Here is a 16,135-nt window from a genome sequence, read left to right as displayed (position 1 = left end):
AAGACCCACACCGCTACAAATGATGAAGCCCAGCGGACGGCTCCGCGCTACGGTGGACGCGTACCACGACTGGAATGCTGTCCTGGTGAGAAGGAACGTTGGTGTGGGGAAGTATTTACTCGGCGGACCTCCGGACCTAAACAGGTTGACACGGTGCTAAATGAATCTCCTCGTCTAGAGCTTGAATAAAGCTAGCAGAGGTTAGCTTCATTTAAGACGCCAAGTCGATGTGTGTGTGCGTGCACGACTCTGGCCGATGGGAATATTCCCACCACCTTGTCTTTCCATTCTTTCATGTTCGGAAGGTTGTACAATGATGCGCACATTCTGAGTGGAAAAAATAGGAGAAGCACGTTTATTTTGACCGCAGCTCATCTTAGAGGGAACACACTTCTGTGACTGGCCTTCAAATTAAGAGCACCATTTAGCCCATGTCTGCATAAACAAAACAATAGTATGTATATATATATATACATATATACATATATACATATCTTCCACATGTTCCTTCATGACAAGCACGGGCATTACAGTTGGTTGAAGGTTTAGTAGCAATGCGTGCCAAGGCTGTCATCCCATTAGGACACTTAACCAGATTGTTACCAATAAATACACGTGCTTTACCATTTGAGACAAGAGTATTTCATGATATATAGCTGAAGGTTTGCACCTTGTTATACAAGACTCTGCTGAATTAAAATTGTATATTGTTTTGAAATGGCCATATCATGACACTTCCCAAAAATATTGTGATACTTGTTGAGGTCCACATCGCCCTACCCTAGCATGCGAGTCCATCGCCTCTACATATCGCCATGTTTGATCACGAAGCAGTCCTTCCAGAATGATGTGTCCTATACGTCATGGGCTGGGACCATGAACTCACCACCAAAGGTCCATACGAAGCACCCTGTTTGGCCTGCTGACTGAGCTCCTACATGAAGAGTCAATGACTAGCCCTCATACGCTAGCCATCAAAGAGTACAAATAAGTACCACTGGAGCTTTTGCAGTGCAGCATTTAGAAAGGATTTGAAATGCTGTCATTTGTTTCTTAGCAAGCGCTCCGATTGGGCAGGACTTGAACGCCATGAAGGAGACATCTTAACTCCTCCATGGCAACCATTGTACCTTCATCTGTGGAGCTGTTTGAAACCCAATGATACCCATGAGGACAACATGAGGGTAGCGTGAGGGTAACATGAGAGTACAGTTAGTATATTACTATATTATAGTATCTTTTCATGCTTTTCCATTGTACTTTTCTTGAAAGTAAAGTTAGCATCTCGCCAACCTCCTGACATGCCTAGCGTCCACATGGCCGTACGCTCATGTGATGTATTTTATGGCAGCTGATTGGCTGGGACATGTCACATGGTTCTGTGTGTGATGTTTGGCTCGGGTGTGCAACGGGCATCGGTCCAGCAGCCGTCTTTGGGCCAAACCGTGAGCCTTTGGATTTAGGCGAAGGTGTCATTCATGAGGATCCCCGAAAGTAGGGCTGCCATTAAACGCACCATCACATTCCATATTGAAAAAAGGTGCAGTGAAAGTATGACTCGAGACACTAACGGCCCTAGCAGACACACACGTGGTAATTGCTTGATGGCAAGGAAGTCGATGATGCACTTGGCCAATTATGGATGCTTATTTCACCTCCTCCATGCGGGCTGTTGAATATGCACCCTGCAAAAGCACCTTAATCCACGGTGTGCCTTTCTACGGCCAACTGGCTTTTGTCATGCAAAGCCTTCGACACAATGGCTTTGTCTTGCCACTTCAATGACGCCTCCATTGGCCTTTAGGAGGCATTTCCATACGGCGTAGCCTGCAGGTATGCGGCCCACTGAGGAAGTTGCTGAAAGCCCCCCCTAATTTACTCGTCTCAGGGACCTGTTGCGCAATAATCAGTGTGCATGGCATACATGGCAATGACATCATCAGCGGATAGATCAACTGGCAGAATGGCAGCGCTAATTCCCCAACATCTGGCAGGAGGTGGGGCGGGGAGTGGGGGGTTGAACAAACTTGATGAGTTTCTAAACCCATGCAGCCACGCTAATGGGCCCCCCGAGTGGGGTGGGGGTCTGCATGCATACTCAGCCAAGCAGATGTTCGCCAATTGTAGTCCTTCTTCTTCTGTGCAGACACTCCAGAGAGAGGTGCTAAATGAGCAACCGACACACCTCTGAGGGCCTTTCACGGGCTGTACTGTACTGTACCGTACTGTACTGTACCGTACTGTACTGTACCGTAGTGTACTGTACTGTACTGTACTACTCCATTTAGTCAACATCAACTTTAAAGCGTTTCATGTTTTAAGTATATCACCCACACCGGCACTCTCCTCACTCAGAAGAAACGAGCATGACGGACGGACGGACGGATTCTGTTGGCTGTGCCCCAGAAATGCCAATCAAAGCAATAAAACAGGAGCTGTTGCATAATGTTTGTGTGTGTAGGATAGCGTTATACTTGGGTATGCATGAGGTTGGGGATAGATTACACTATCACCATCAATAAGTCATCCTACTATCTAAAGCAGCTTTTGCAGACTGCGTCATTGTTGCCAGAGATGCACCATATCTAATATAACTGTCCTTCTCATGCTATGTATGGTACGGTATGGTATGGTATGGTACGGTACGGTATGGTACGGTATGGTACGGTATGGTATGGTATGGTATGGTATGGTATGGTATGGTGTGGTATGGTATGGTACGGTACGGTATGGTATGGTATGGTATGGTACGGTATGGTACGGTATGGTACGGTACGGTACGGTACGGTATGGTGCGGTACGGTATGGTACGGTATGGTACGGTATGGTGCGGTATGGTATGGTATGGTATGGTACGGTACGGTACGGTACGGTATGGTATGGTATGGTACGGTATGGTATGGTACGGTATGGTACGGTACGGTATGGTGCGGTATGGTATGGTATGGTATGGTACGGTATGGTATGCTATGGTACGGTATGCTATGGTACGGTATGGTACGGTACGGTACGGTATGGTACGGTATGGTGTGGTATGGTACGGTATGGTATGGTGTGGTGTGGTATGGTACGGTACGGTATGGTACGGTATGGTATGCTATGGTACGGTATGCTATGGTACGGTATGGTACGGTACGGTACGGTATGGTACGGTATGGTGTGGTATGGTACGGTATGGTATGGTGTGGTGTGGTATGGTACGGTACGGTATGGTACGGTATGGTACGGTACGGTACGGTACGGTATGGTGTGGTATGGTACGGTACGGTATGGTATGGTATGGTACGGTATGGTACGTATGGTACGTATGGTACGTATGGTACGGTATGGTACGGTACGGTACGGTATGGACAATTTGGAGTGGCCAATGAAGCTAACATGTTTTTGGAATGGGGGGAAAGGGGAGTACCCGGAGAAAAGCCACACATGCACGGGAAGAACATGCAAACTCCACACAGAGATGGCCGAGGGTGGAATTGAACTCTGGTCTCCTAGCTGTGAGGCCTGCACACTAACCTTAATTAATAAATAAATGAATACATAAATGAATGAATACATAAATAAATGTATAAATAAATAATACATTATGAATTCATTTTACCAAAGTAAAGGATTGAATGAAGAAATAAGGAGGCATGCAGGGTCCATGGAAATGGAAATATGGCCATGGAAACATGAGCATCAAAGCTTCTCTTGACGCCACAATGAGTTCCAGTGTGATCCTTGCAGGAATATGACTATGCAATATGTGTTGACTTGCATGACCAGCATCACTCAGGGGCAAAGAATGAAAGATGGCCGACCAGGCCCAATCAAAAGCCAGGCAACAACCGAGGGAGGCTTCCATATGTTGTGTGCTCCAAGAGCTGCATGATCACAGCTGGTTTCTGGACCATAATGAGCATCTGCAGGTTGGTTGCCGGCTGACAGGAGGCTATTTGCACTCGCTTAGCAAGAGTGCCTTTCCGTAAGCGGTGACATCCAGCAGTCGGCCACACAGCTACTGTGTGTGGACATGGTGGGAACCCTAACCTGGCCACGGGTGTCCACCAAACCAACCTTTTTTTATGTGGACAGAAGAACGCCACAGCAGATATTCCCCTTATACAGTAAATACTGTATTACGTAAGCTAGCATGGCGGACCAGCAGAGGATAAGGAGGGTCAGGACTCGCTTTAATGGAGTGAAACGTTACCACGCAGCCACTTTGTTTTCCTTCTTGGAGGCCTTCAATTATGCATTAAACCTGCCCTGTCTGTCAGCTGCATTAAACATGCGCGTCATGCATTACACATGAAGGAAGCTGCTCGAAAATCTGATAGACGACGTGACACCCTCAAGTGGCTCCGACGCAAAACAACCTGAGCACCGGCACCTCCGGGAGACCAAAGGGAGTCCACCCTTCCCAATACATCAGGATACTGTATCTTTACAGCTCCTGTATGAAGCACTACCTCCAGCTACTGTATCGTGTTTATAGCTATCATGCATAGCTGGAAAGCTATAGAGCGGTACATGAAGCTAGCGGTACATGAAGCTAGCGGTACATGAAGCTAACGTATATTTCCAGCTATAAAGCAGTACATGAAGCTAGCGGTACATGAAGCTAGCGTATATTTCCAGCTATAAAGCAGTACATGAAGCTAGCGGTACATGAAGCTAGCGGTACATGAAGCTAGCGGTACATGAAGCTAGCGGTACATGAAGCTAACGTATATTTCCAGCTACAAAGCAGTACATGAAGCTAGCGGTACATGAAGCTAGCGGTACATGAAGCTAACGTATATTTCCAGCTATAAAGCAGTACATGAAGCTAGCGGTACATGAAGCTACCGGTACATGAAGCTAACGTATATTTCCAGCTATAAAGCAGTACATGAAGCTAGCGGTACATGAAGCTAGCGGTACATGAAGCTAGCGGTACATGAAGCTAGCGGTACATGAAGCTAACGTATATTTCCAGCTACAAAGCAGTACATGAAGCTAGCGGTACATGAAGCTAACGTATATTTCCAGCTATAAAGCAGTACATGAAGCTAGCGGTACATGAAGCTAGCAGTACATGAAGCTAGCGGTACATGAAGCTAGCGGTACATGAAGCTAGCGGTACATGAAGCTAGCGGTACATGAAGCTAACGTATATTTCCAGCTACAAAGCAGTACATGAAGCTAGCGGTACATGAAGCTAGCGGTACATGAAGCTAACGTATATTTCCAGCTACAAAGCAGTACATGAAGCTAGCGGTACATGAAGCTAACGTATATTTCCAGCTATAAAGCAGTATATGAAGCTAGCGGTACATGAAGCTACCGGTACATGAAGCTAACGTATATTTCCAGCTATAAAGCAGTACATGAAGCTAGCGGTACATGAAGCTAGCGGTACATGAAGCTAGCGGTACATGAAGCTAACGTATATTTCCAGCTATAAAGCAGTACATGAAGGTAGCGGTACATGAAGCTAACGTATATTTCCAGCTACAAAGCAGTACATGAAGCTAGCGGTACATGAAGCTAGCGGTACATGAAGCTAGCGGTACATGAAGCTAGCGGTACATGAAGCTAACGTATATTTCCAGCTATAAAGCAGTACATGAAGCTAGCGGTACATGAAGCTAGCGGTACATGAAGCTAGCGGTACATGAAGCTAACGTATATTTCCAGCTATAAAGCAGTACATGAAGCTAGCGGTACATGAAGCTAGCGGTACATGAAGCTAGCGGTACATGAAGCTAGCGGTACATGAAGCTAACGTATATTTCCAGCTACAAAGCAGTACATGAAGCTAGCGGTACATGAAGCTAGCGGTACATGAAGCTAGCGGTACATGAAGCTAACGTATATTTCCAGCTACAAAGCAGTACATGAAGCTAGCGGTACATGAAGCTAGCGGTACATGAAGCTAGCGGTACATGAAGCTAGCGGTACATGAAGCTAACGTATATTTCCAGCTATAAAGCAGTACATGAAGCTAGCGGTACATGAAGCTAGCGGTACATGAAGCTAGCGGTACATGAAGCTAGCGGTACATGAAGCTAGCGGTACATGAAGCTAACGTATATTTCCAGCTACAAAGCAGTACATGAAGCTAGCGGTACATGAAGCTACCGGTACATGAAGCTAACGTATATTTCCAGCTATAAAGCAGTACATGAAGCTAGCGGTACATGAAGCTAGCGGTACATGAAGGTAGCGGTACATGAAGCTAGCGGTACATGAAGCTAACGTATATTTCCAGCTACAAAGCAGTACATGAAGCTAGCGGTACATGAAGCTAACGTATATTTCCAGCTACAAGGCAGTACATGAAGCTAGCGGTACATGAAGCTAGCGGTACATGAAGCTAACGTATATTTCCAGCTACAAAGCAGTACATGAAGCTAGCGGTACATGAAGCTAGCGGTACATGAAGCTAGCGGTACATGAAGCTAGCGGTACATGAAGCTAGCGGTACATGAAGCTAGCGGTACATGAAGCTAACGTATATTTCCAGCCCCAGAGCGAATGAACGAAGCTTGGGAGGTCTTGGTGGAGCTCGGTGTGATTTCCCCAGTGCCAAAGTGGACTTTACGCAGCAGCTCTCCTTTGACTGTCTGCTTTGTGAAATTGGGGGGTGGGGGGGGGGCACTGCGCTCCAGCAATTGCCGCCTTAGAAAGAGCTTGTGTTTGGAGTGATTTCTGTGTTTTTACCTCAATAAGGTGAAATCTGGGGCAGCAGAGTCTCCTCTGCATGTGGGAATCAGTGGAGTGTAAAATTGCAACAGCAGACAGCCGGGATAATAGCTCAGAAGGGGGCTAATGTCCCTGCTACATTCACAGGACATGTTTATCAGGACTGGATTAAAAGTGGGCAAAATGATCAATTCCTCTTATCTACTGAGCGTGCTCCGTGCGGCAGCACAGGTGTATTTTTATGGAATGGTGAGCAGAACGCTTGCTGATGGACGGAGCAAGGGGCCGTGCAACGGGGGCCCTCGCCGCATACTTGTATACTTGTATACTTGTATACTTCAATGACACGGGATTACTGAGGTCTGGCTCTGTCTAAAAGCAGGGGCTGGCTTTACTGTACCCAAATTCAAGCGGTAATACGTCTGCTTTTAGATCATCCACCCCCTCCGCCCCCTCCACCCACTCCCGAAAATCCCAGAAACTCACCACATAACACTCCCACTGGCACCAAAACCTAATCAGGCCTCTGACTGGGGTAACAGTTCTGCGGTCTTAGCCGTCCAAGTCCGACATGAACGGCAGCACCGACTGGTCGGGCCTGAAAACACAAGTTGATGATGTCACCGACTCCGCCATCATCGGAGCATCAGGAGCGCGGACCAGGAATGAAAGACCAAGCATGACAAATATGGACGTCCGTGGAAAATCACTGCTTTATTTAATCCAGTCTGCTGGCAGATAATAATCCGGCTTGTTCTCAGTCACAGAACCTGGTGAAATCTGTCTGAATCGGTGTTGTCGTGGCTGGCAAGCCTATAAACTAAAGCCCGGCCTTTCATGAGGAACACGTCGTGTTTGTTGGATTGTTTTGATGTGGCGCCACAGCAGACGGACTATTGGCTAAGCATCGGGAAGAGCAGACAGACAGACAGTCCAAGCCGGTTTAGCCTTGTTTAAAATTATTAATCCACTTCTAATTCCAGCTGGCCCCCTGACGGCGTAGGCCCCTATCAAAAAAATCAGCGCCTCCATTGTGAAGCCTGGCAGAAGGGGGACTGGGCGTATTTTTTCTGCTCCAATCAGTTTCTGGAGGTTGGGCGATTAAAAAAAAGAATCCCAAACCCCCCCTTACTTGCACAGCGGGGGGATAACGGAATCATTAATTCCCCATTAATTTCAGAAAAAAAGCCTAAATGTGGACAGGATGTCGGGCTTTGGACTGACCGAGGCGAGCGACAAGTGCTTTTGATGGCTGGAAAAAAGTCTTAAAGCGGAACATCTCAAAACTAAAGAGGGACTCAAATCTTAGACAATAAAACAGCAGAGCCAATGAATCCAAGATGGGGGGGGTGGAGGGGCTGTGCCTGCAGGGGGTCGCACTGTATGAAGACCGCGTGGACGCCAAGTAAAACCGGAACACACGCCGCACACGTCTTTCACGTCATCGCCATCCGTACGCTTCCTGAACGCAACCCTGCCAAGATGGAGGACTCTTCGCCGGCCGTTCCATCCACCACGCCGCTTCCTGCCACGCTCCGGCATTCCCAGAGCTGCCGTTTGACAACGTGCGGACGGCACAGCCACGTCTCCAAAGTAGAAGATACGCCGGCTATCGTGCCTTGCCAACCACGCACACGCGATGCTCTACCTGGCAACCGCACAAAACGTAGCTCACGTACGGCTGGGGCTTTTCACGTGCGTGTCTGTGGCGTGTGCACAAGTTATCCTCCCATTCTGTGTGGAAGTGGTACATTTGACCTTGCTATGCTTAAAGTGGTGCCTCTCTGACATTCAATGGTGCCCACCAGGACGTCCTGTTTGGAGACGACCAGATAGCAGCCCACCTTCTGTTGCTAAGTGGCTCCTTAAATGTGATGGCGTACACAATGCTCATCAACACAAGGATGTTCCAGGCTGCTAACCTCGCATGAAGCCGGGGGGGGGGGCTAGCGAGGGGGGCCATGTCAGACCTCTAAAGGGGGACAAAGAGGCGGTTCTGCTTCAGCTCTCCCAGTGTCAACATCATACCAGCGGCTACATGGGATGCACCGGCACCCGGGGAGGGCACGGCTTGGAATTAGGGTAACATACCCCCCAACGCACCACCACCCAAAGTGTGGCCCCTATCATCAACACACACACACACACACCATGATGACGCCATTATAGCTGCCTGCGCTGGCGTCACCGCCTTGGATGGCGGGCTGCCACGCAGCCAAGTGGCTATCATGGATGCACGTGTCACGTGTACACATACACATGTATACATACACACGTACACATACACGTACACACGTACACGCGTGCACGTACACACGGCGGCTGGGATGTCTAATTAGAGCTAATCAATGCTGGATACATAAAACGCATTTCGATGCCTTTTCATTTTTGTCCAATTGATTTTCTCGCGACTATTTCCGCTCGGAGTGACTTGCGAGCGCTCAGAGATTGACGGGATCAAAAAAAAAAAAGATTGTTGCATGAGGGGCGGGGTGGTAATTATTTCATTAATTCTTTATTTATTGGAAAAGTTTCCTCCCCCCCGGGGTGTTGACGTGCTCCACGACTGTTACAGCAGACGGAAAATTACAGGCCGGGAGACAGTGAGTGACACGTGAAAGGAGGTGGCGTGGGGGGTCAAACAAAGTCAATGGGCATGGAGACAGCATGGGGGGGGGGGGGGGGGGGGCGTGCCAGCCAAACATGGCCATGGCAACATCACCCACCCATACATCACATTCCATTTCAACATATTATTCATGCATGCTCCAGATGGGGGATGTGTGTGATCGGTGGGGATGGCGTTTGGGGGGGTTGGGGGGGGGGCGCCATGTTGCTCTATTCAAACTTCCAATTTTCCCAGAAACAAAATGGCAACAAATGACAGCCAATTTATCGCAGCGAGGGGGCAGAGTATCCACCACAATGGATGCAAACCGCAGAAATATCTTCCCTACACATAACTGGCCCCCTCCTCCATGGAACACCCCCCCCCAAAAGCAATAAGTAGGGCATGCAGAGAGTAGGCCACTAAAGAGCGGGTCATTATTGATTTGACAAGTGAGTGAATAATTCATCTCTCGTAGGAGGCATCAGCTGGGACCAGCGGTCAAGCCCAACTGCACTCGGGACTGGGGGGCGGGGGGTGTCTGCCCAAATTTGAGGTCTGCCTGCACCTCATCCTCCGGTCTGTTATGTGGTCTAGCGCTCCGTTCGGGAACGACCCCGACGCTCTACCTCTGTGAGCCCCCGGCACTGCTTTACGGGGACCCCTCCGCTGCTCCCCAAATGGTTCCTTTTTGAACCCCCTTCCAGATTCGGTATGATTGCCTCAGCCAAGTGCTGCCTAATTTACCATCACTTCCAGCTTCCCTCAAGCACTTGGCCAGCGGGACACAAGGACAGCTTTATGCACGGGTGTAATTCACACACTCTTTGGCGTGCGCCCCAGCAACTGCCTCCCGCCCGGGAACACCCAGACACGCCAGAAGAAGGGAGCAGACGGAATCGCTGAGATCTTTGCTCTTTCGGGTTTGGGCTCGTTTGGGTTCATTCTGTCCCACAGACGACAATCTGCACCAACGGCTGAAAGCTAAAATGTCTGTCAGGTGGGGGACGGGGCCGGGGACGGGGCCGGGGCGGGCCGACATCGGCACCGGCCTGTCCTGGCTCAGCCTGGAACCCCATCCAAGCTAGAGACCACCATCCACGGCAAGCCCGCTTGAGTGAAAGGCCCTTTGGACCGCCAGCGCCCTGTGTGGCGCCCCCTATGGGTGGCGCTCACAATGTTAGCATGCACGCAGCACAAACGTTCGGTTGCTGGTCAGGATCCACCGCTTGCTAATTCTTCTACTTCCAAATGATTCAACTTGATGCGACTTGACCCTGGAACCTCGCGAGTCGCATCATCATCATCATCATCGGTCCGGTCCACAAGGGAACAGACTTTGTCCAAGTAATATATGTATATAAATACTGTAAGTACACGCTCCCTGCTGGTAGAACCAGCATTAAAAACAGTAAAAACAAGGAATTTACACTAAATGAAAGTGGAAAAGGGCGTATGGGAAAAAAATCCAAGTGGTTTCACGGGCCTACGTGAAACCACGAGACCTACGGCAGCTCAATGCAAAGAACGATCGGTCTGACGAGAAGTTTGTGATTTGAAATGAAGGCGCCATCAAGCCGTCGGCACACAATGAAAGAGGACTCCTGCAATTGACTTGACAATAACGAGGAAGCGGCGGCGCTCTTCAATGAAGCACGGCGGCGTGCCGGAGTTTCCTTTCAATCGCCACTCGGGACTTCCTGCTGTGTTGCCGGCAGACGGCTTCTGACTCAACCCTGGCTCGCCATGTTGCTGGGAGTAAACTAGTAAACTGGGATGCACCCTCACTGGCATCCCAGGGGGGTACAAATATCTGGAGTATTTGGAGTATTTCATTCTTCCTACGTCCCACTAGGCAGGAATACTTTGGGATGATGCTTTGTACTGCACCAATCATTCAAACATGTAGCACTACGTAGCACGTGCAGACATCATTTAGACACCAGACCTGCGGAGTTGCCATGGCAACCCCAAACCACCTACTATAGCATTTCATATTGGTGGACCAGCCAGGACACCTCTCAGACGTTCAACAAGGTTTAGTTGCCACCAACAGTGGCTTAGAATCGATTTAGAACCTCCTTAAGATCCAACAGTGTACATCTACCTAGAACCTCCTGAAGATCACATCCACCTAGAACCTCCTTAAGATCCAACAGTGTACATCTACCAAGAACCTCCTGAAGATCCAACAGTGTACATCTACCAAGAACCTCCTGAAGATCACATCCACCTAGAACCTCCTTAAGATCCAATAGTGTACATCTACCTAGAACCTCCTTAAGATCCAACAGTGTACATCTACCTAGAACCTCCTTAAAATCCAACAGTGTACATCTACCAAGAACCTCCTGAAGATCACATCCACCTAGAACCTCCTTAAGATCCAACAGTGTACATCTACCAAGAACCTCCTGAAGATCACATCCACCTAGAACCTCCTTAAGATCCAACAGTGTACATCCACCTAGAACCTCCTTAAGATCCAACAGTGTACATCTACCTAGAACCTCCTTAAGATCCAACAGTGTACATCTACCTAGAACCTCCTTAAGATCCAACAGTGTACATCTACCAAGAACCTCCTGAAGATCACATCCACCTAGAACCTCCTTAAGATCCAACAGTGTACATCTACCTAGAACCTCCTTAAGATCCAACAGTGTACATCTACCTAGAACCTCCTTAAGATCCAACAGTGTACATCTACCTAGAACCTCCTTAAGATCCAACAGTGTACATCTACCAAGAACCTCCTGAAGATCACATCCACCTAGAACCTCCTTAAGATCCAACAGTGTACATCTACCAAGAACCTCCTGAAGATCACATCCACCTAGAACCTCCTTAAGATCCAACAGTGTACATCCACCTAGAACCTCCTTAAGATCCAACAGTGTACATCCACCTAGAACCTCCTTAAGATCCAACAGTGTACATCTACCTAGAACCTCCTTGAGATCTTAAGATACGGACATTAATGAGCTGTCGTTGGATCTTAACATCCATCCAAGCAAGTTCTGACAAAGCGAGGCGGCAGAACCATCAAAACACGGTCCGTTTCTTGCAGACCGGGCCAAAGTTCTGCTTGTAGAGGTTCTTTTCAGGCACTCCTTAATGTGGTTAAGTGATGTCCTCCACAATCGGGACACTCCGAGAGGCCGTCCCTGACAAGCGACCAAAGTGAAGTCCCTTCAGGCCTTGTCACTTTCCATCTCAGCCTGCTGGCTTGGATGTGGCCAAGCGATAGCAGGACCACCAAGGAACCCCGGAGGTAGAGGTGATCGTACCAATCATGTGCAAGCGAATGAAAAAAGTCCTTTTCACGTGCACAGCGAGGACACGCAGCCGCCTTTTAATTACCCCTCCCAATATCAACATCAAGTGGCTCCTGTTCTTGATTGTTTGCGACGGGGACGTGATCCGACATGGGTACCGGGCCAGTTTGCCAGGGTAACGTCGGGCGGGCTCGACATGAAAAGCCTCTGACTTTGCGGAGGGAAGTGAATGAAGCAAAAGGGGGGCCCAGGTTGAAAGGGGAACAAGGCAGGCAGCGCCCGCAACACCACAGCGGCGGCAGCGGGGCCCAGTTGGCTGCCGGACAATTTGGCTGGCGGTACCAGCAGACTTAGGGCTCACTTTTTTTTCTAAAGGACCGCCTGAGTTTGGTCCTCTCGTGTTGGCACCGGCCAAAATTCATATTCCAAAAATTGGCAAATTGAAGGCCAACTTTATTGATGCAGCGATCCAAATAAACCAAAAGGAAACTTGCATGCTAGCCTTCTGAAAAGCCTCCATCAAGAAGTTTGGGCTCATCTCTAAAGAAAAGAGGTGGCAATGGTGTTGAAGGAGGGTGCTGGCGAGGGGGGGGGGGGCGAGGGGGGTCTTTTCTTTCTTCCTCCTTTCTCTCTTCTTCTTCTTCTCCTCGCTCTTGTCTGTTGAAACATGTGGTCAGCTGTTGGGCTCCCATGTGGTCAGATGATCAAAGCTCGAGCCGTAATTGTCCCCCTGGCCAAGCCCTGCCCCGGCCCGGCCCGGGATCAGGATCCCAGCAGGTGGGGCCGGGTTGCGAGGATGGGGATGGGGGGGGGCGACACCCGTGAGAAGGGAGGGAGGGTCGAAGAGGCCCAGCCTGGCAGAAATAAAGACTTCCTAAGGCCTGCCCGCTGACAACAGCGACCCAAAGGGAGAGTGAAAAATGGAGCCTACACACACCCACCCACTCTGGGAATGGGGGTCGCCAGCGGGGCGAACATTGGGGAGGGGGGCAAGATGGAAAAGCATAAGAGAATGGATTATAATATTTGAGGAACAATTGCCCACCCATTTCACAGTATCTTTACAACTGAGCCTGTGTCCAATCCAAGAAGGGATTTTTCTTCTCTTTTGGAGATGGGGGGGGGGCGAGGAGGGGGGGCTTCATGAAACATGGATGCTGTTTGTTTCACCTGCTAGCCTCGACTCCTCTGATCTTGTATTCGCTGAAGAAAAACTTTCTTGTCCAGCATTAAAGAGACACTGCTGCCAGATATGGAGATATGGATGTAAACACAGCCGGTGTTAGCATACACAAACGGGAGGGGGGGGGGGGCGGGGGGGGGGGGGGTCGCACATACCTCCACCACTCAGTGTTTACCTGAGAGCCGGAGGGAGCCGTGAAAGCTCACACGTTGGACTACCTTCCATGTACGTGGGAGCCCCTCACCGCTGTCCGTCATCTTGATTGCCCAGCATGACTCCTCCGCCCCCCCCCCCCAACTCACCCCGAACCCCCCCTCTACACACATCCTCGACCAGATGGCTTTTTTTGTAACTGTCTTCTTCTCTCTTCTTGCACCTCTGCTCCAACCAAACTAAATCCCTGCAATAGTTGGGTGGAGCGGGGTCGGGGGGGGGGGGGGGGGTCGGGGGGATTCATTGGACAAATGGCTGGAGGTAGCAGAGCAAATAAAATGGATTAAGACCGGGCTTTTCACAGATACTTCACAAGTATTTTGGCGGTGAGCCATGCACCCTCACCAACCCCAAAACATTCCCCTTCCAAAAGAAAAACATATTCTGTCATCTTCTGCAAACAATAGGAATATTCTTATTCCGGCATGCAGCCATACGCTGCGCTACTCGGCTGATTTATCCGCCTTGCATGAGAAAACTACTTTTAGTTGGACCTTAAAGCCACTAGACAACGCCCACACACAGCAGGGACGTCCACAGCATCCGAGCGTCCGCCTTCGCTAAACGATTCTTCTAATGAACACATCTATGAAGCCGAGTACCAAGAGCTAGATGTCCAAAGCTCGGAGCGTCCACCTTCACTAAACGATTCTTCTAATGAACACATCTATGAAGCTGAGTACCAAGAGCTAGATGTCCACAGCTCGGAGCGTCCACCTTCACTAAACGATTCTTCTAATGAACACATCTATGAAGCTGAGTACCAAGAGCTAGATGTCCAACGCTCAGAGCGTCCACCTTCACTAAACGATTCTTCTAATGAACACATCTATGAAGCTGAGTACCAAGAGCTAGATGTCCACAGGTCCGAGCGTCCACCTTCACTAAGCGATTCTTCTAATGAACACATCTATGAAGCTGAGTACCAAGAGCTAGATGTCCAACGCTCCGACCGTCCACCTTCACTAAACGATTCTTCTAATGAACACATCTATGAAGCTGAGTACCAAGAGCTAGATGTCCACAGCTCGGAGCGTCCACCTTCACTAAACGATTCTTCTAATGAACACATCTATGAAGCCGAGTACCAAGAGCTAGATGTCCAACGCTCCGACCGTCCACCTTCACTAAACGATTCTTCTAATGAACACATCTATGAAGCTGAGTACCAAGAGCTAGATGTCCACATGTCCGAGCGTCCGCCTTCAATAAACGATTCTTCTAATGAACACATCTATGAAGCTGAGTACCAAGAGCTAGATGTCCAACGCTCGGAGCGTCCACCTTCACTAAACGATTCTTCTAATGAACACATCTATGAAGCTGAGTACCAAGAGCTAGATGTCCAACGCTCCGACCGTCCACCTTCACTAAACGATTCTTCTAATGAACACATCTATGAAGCTGAGTACCAAGAGCTAGATGTCCAACGCTCCGACCGTCCACCTTCACTAAACGATTTATCTAATGAACACAGCTATGAAGCTGCAAGCAGATACAGAGTACCAAGAGCTAGATGTCCAACGCTCTGACCGTCCACCTTCACTAAACGATTCTTCTAATGAACACATCTATGAAGCTGAGTACCAAGAGCTAGATGTCCAAAGCTCGGAGCGTCCACCTTCACTAAACGATTCTTCTAATGAACACATCTATGAAGCCGAGTACCAAGAGCTAGATGTCCAACGCTCCGACCGTCCACCTTCACTAAACGATTCTTCTAATGAACACATCTATGAAGCTGAGTACCAAGAGCTAGATGTCCACATGTCCGAGCGTCCGCCTTTGCTAAACGATTCTTCTAATGAACACATCTATGAAGCTGAGTACCAAGAGCTAGATGTCCACAGGTCCGAGCGTCCACCTTCAGTAAGTAAATGATTCTTTCAAAAAAACGAAGAAGAAGAAGCACGGTGCATGAAAAGATGCTATAAGCAAATTCAAACGTCACCTCTTGGCTCCATCCAGCCAAAGGTTAAATTCTTGACTCCCCGCTGTCTCCCATCATTAGGTTGCCTAGCAACCAGCTGCAAGCTATAATTAGCTTTGCAAAAATCAAGATTTCCATTTTGTTAACACAAAAAGCGCGTTTTTGCAAAGCGTCACATGCTCTTTTGAAAGGGCTTCCAAAAAGCACGGTTGAACGTTGAGGCGGTTTCGGAGTGAAATGTGCAGCTGTTC

Source organism: Doryrhamphus excisus, chromosome 2 (assembly GCF_030265055.1).
Source record: "Doryrhamphus excisus isolate RoL2022-K1 chromosome 2, RoL_Dexc_1.0, whole genome shotgun sequence".
Classification (NCBI taxonomy): Eukaryota; Metazoa; Chordata; class Actinopteri; order Syngnathiformes; family Syngnathidae; genus Doryrhamphus; species Doryrhamphus excisus.
Note: the sequence above shows the minus strand (reverse complement) of the source record.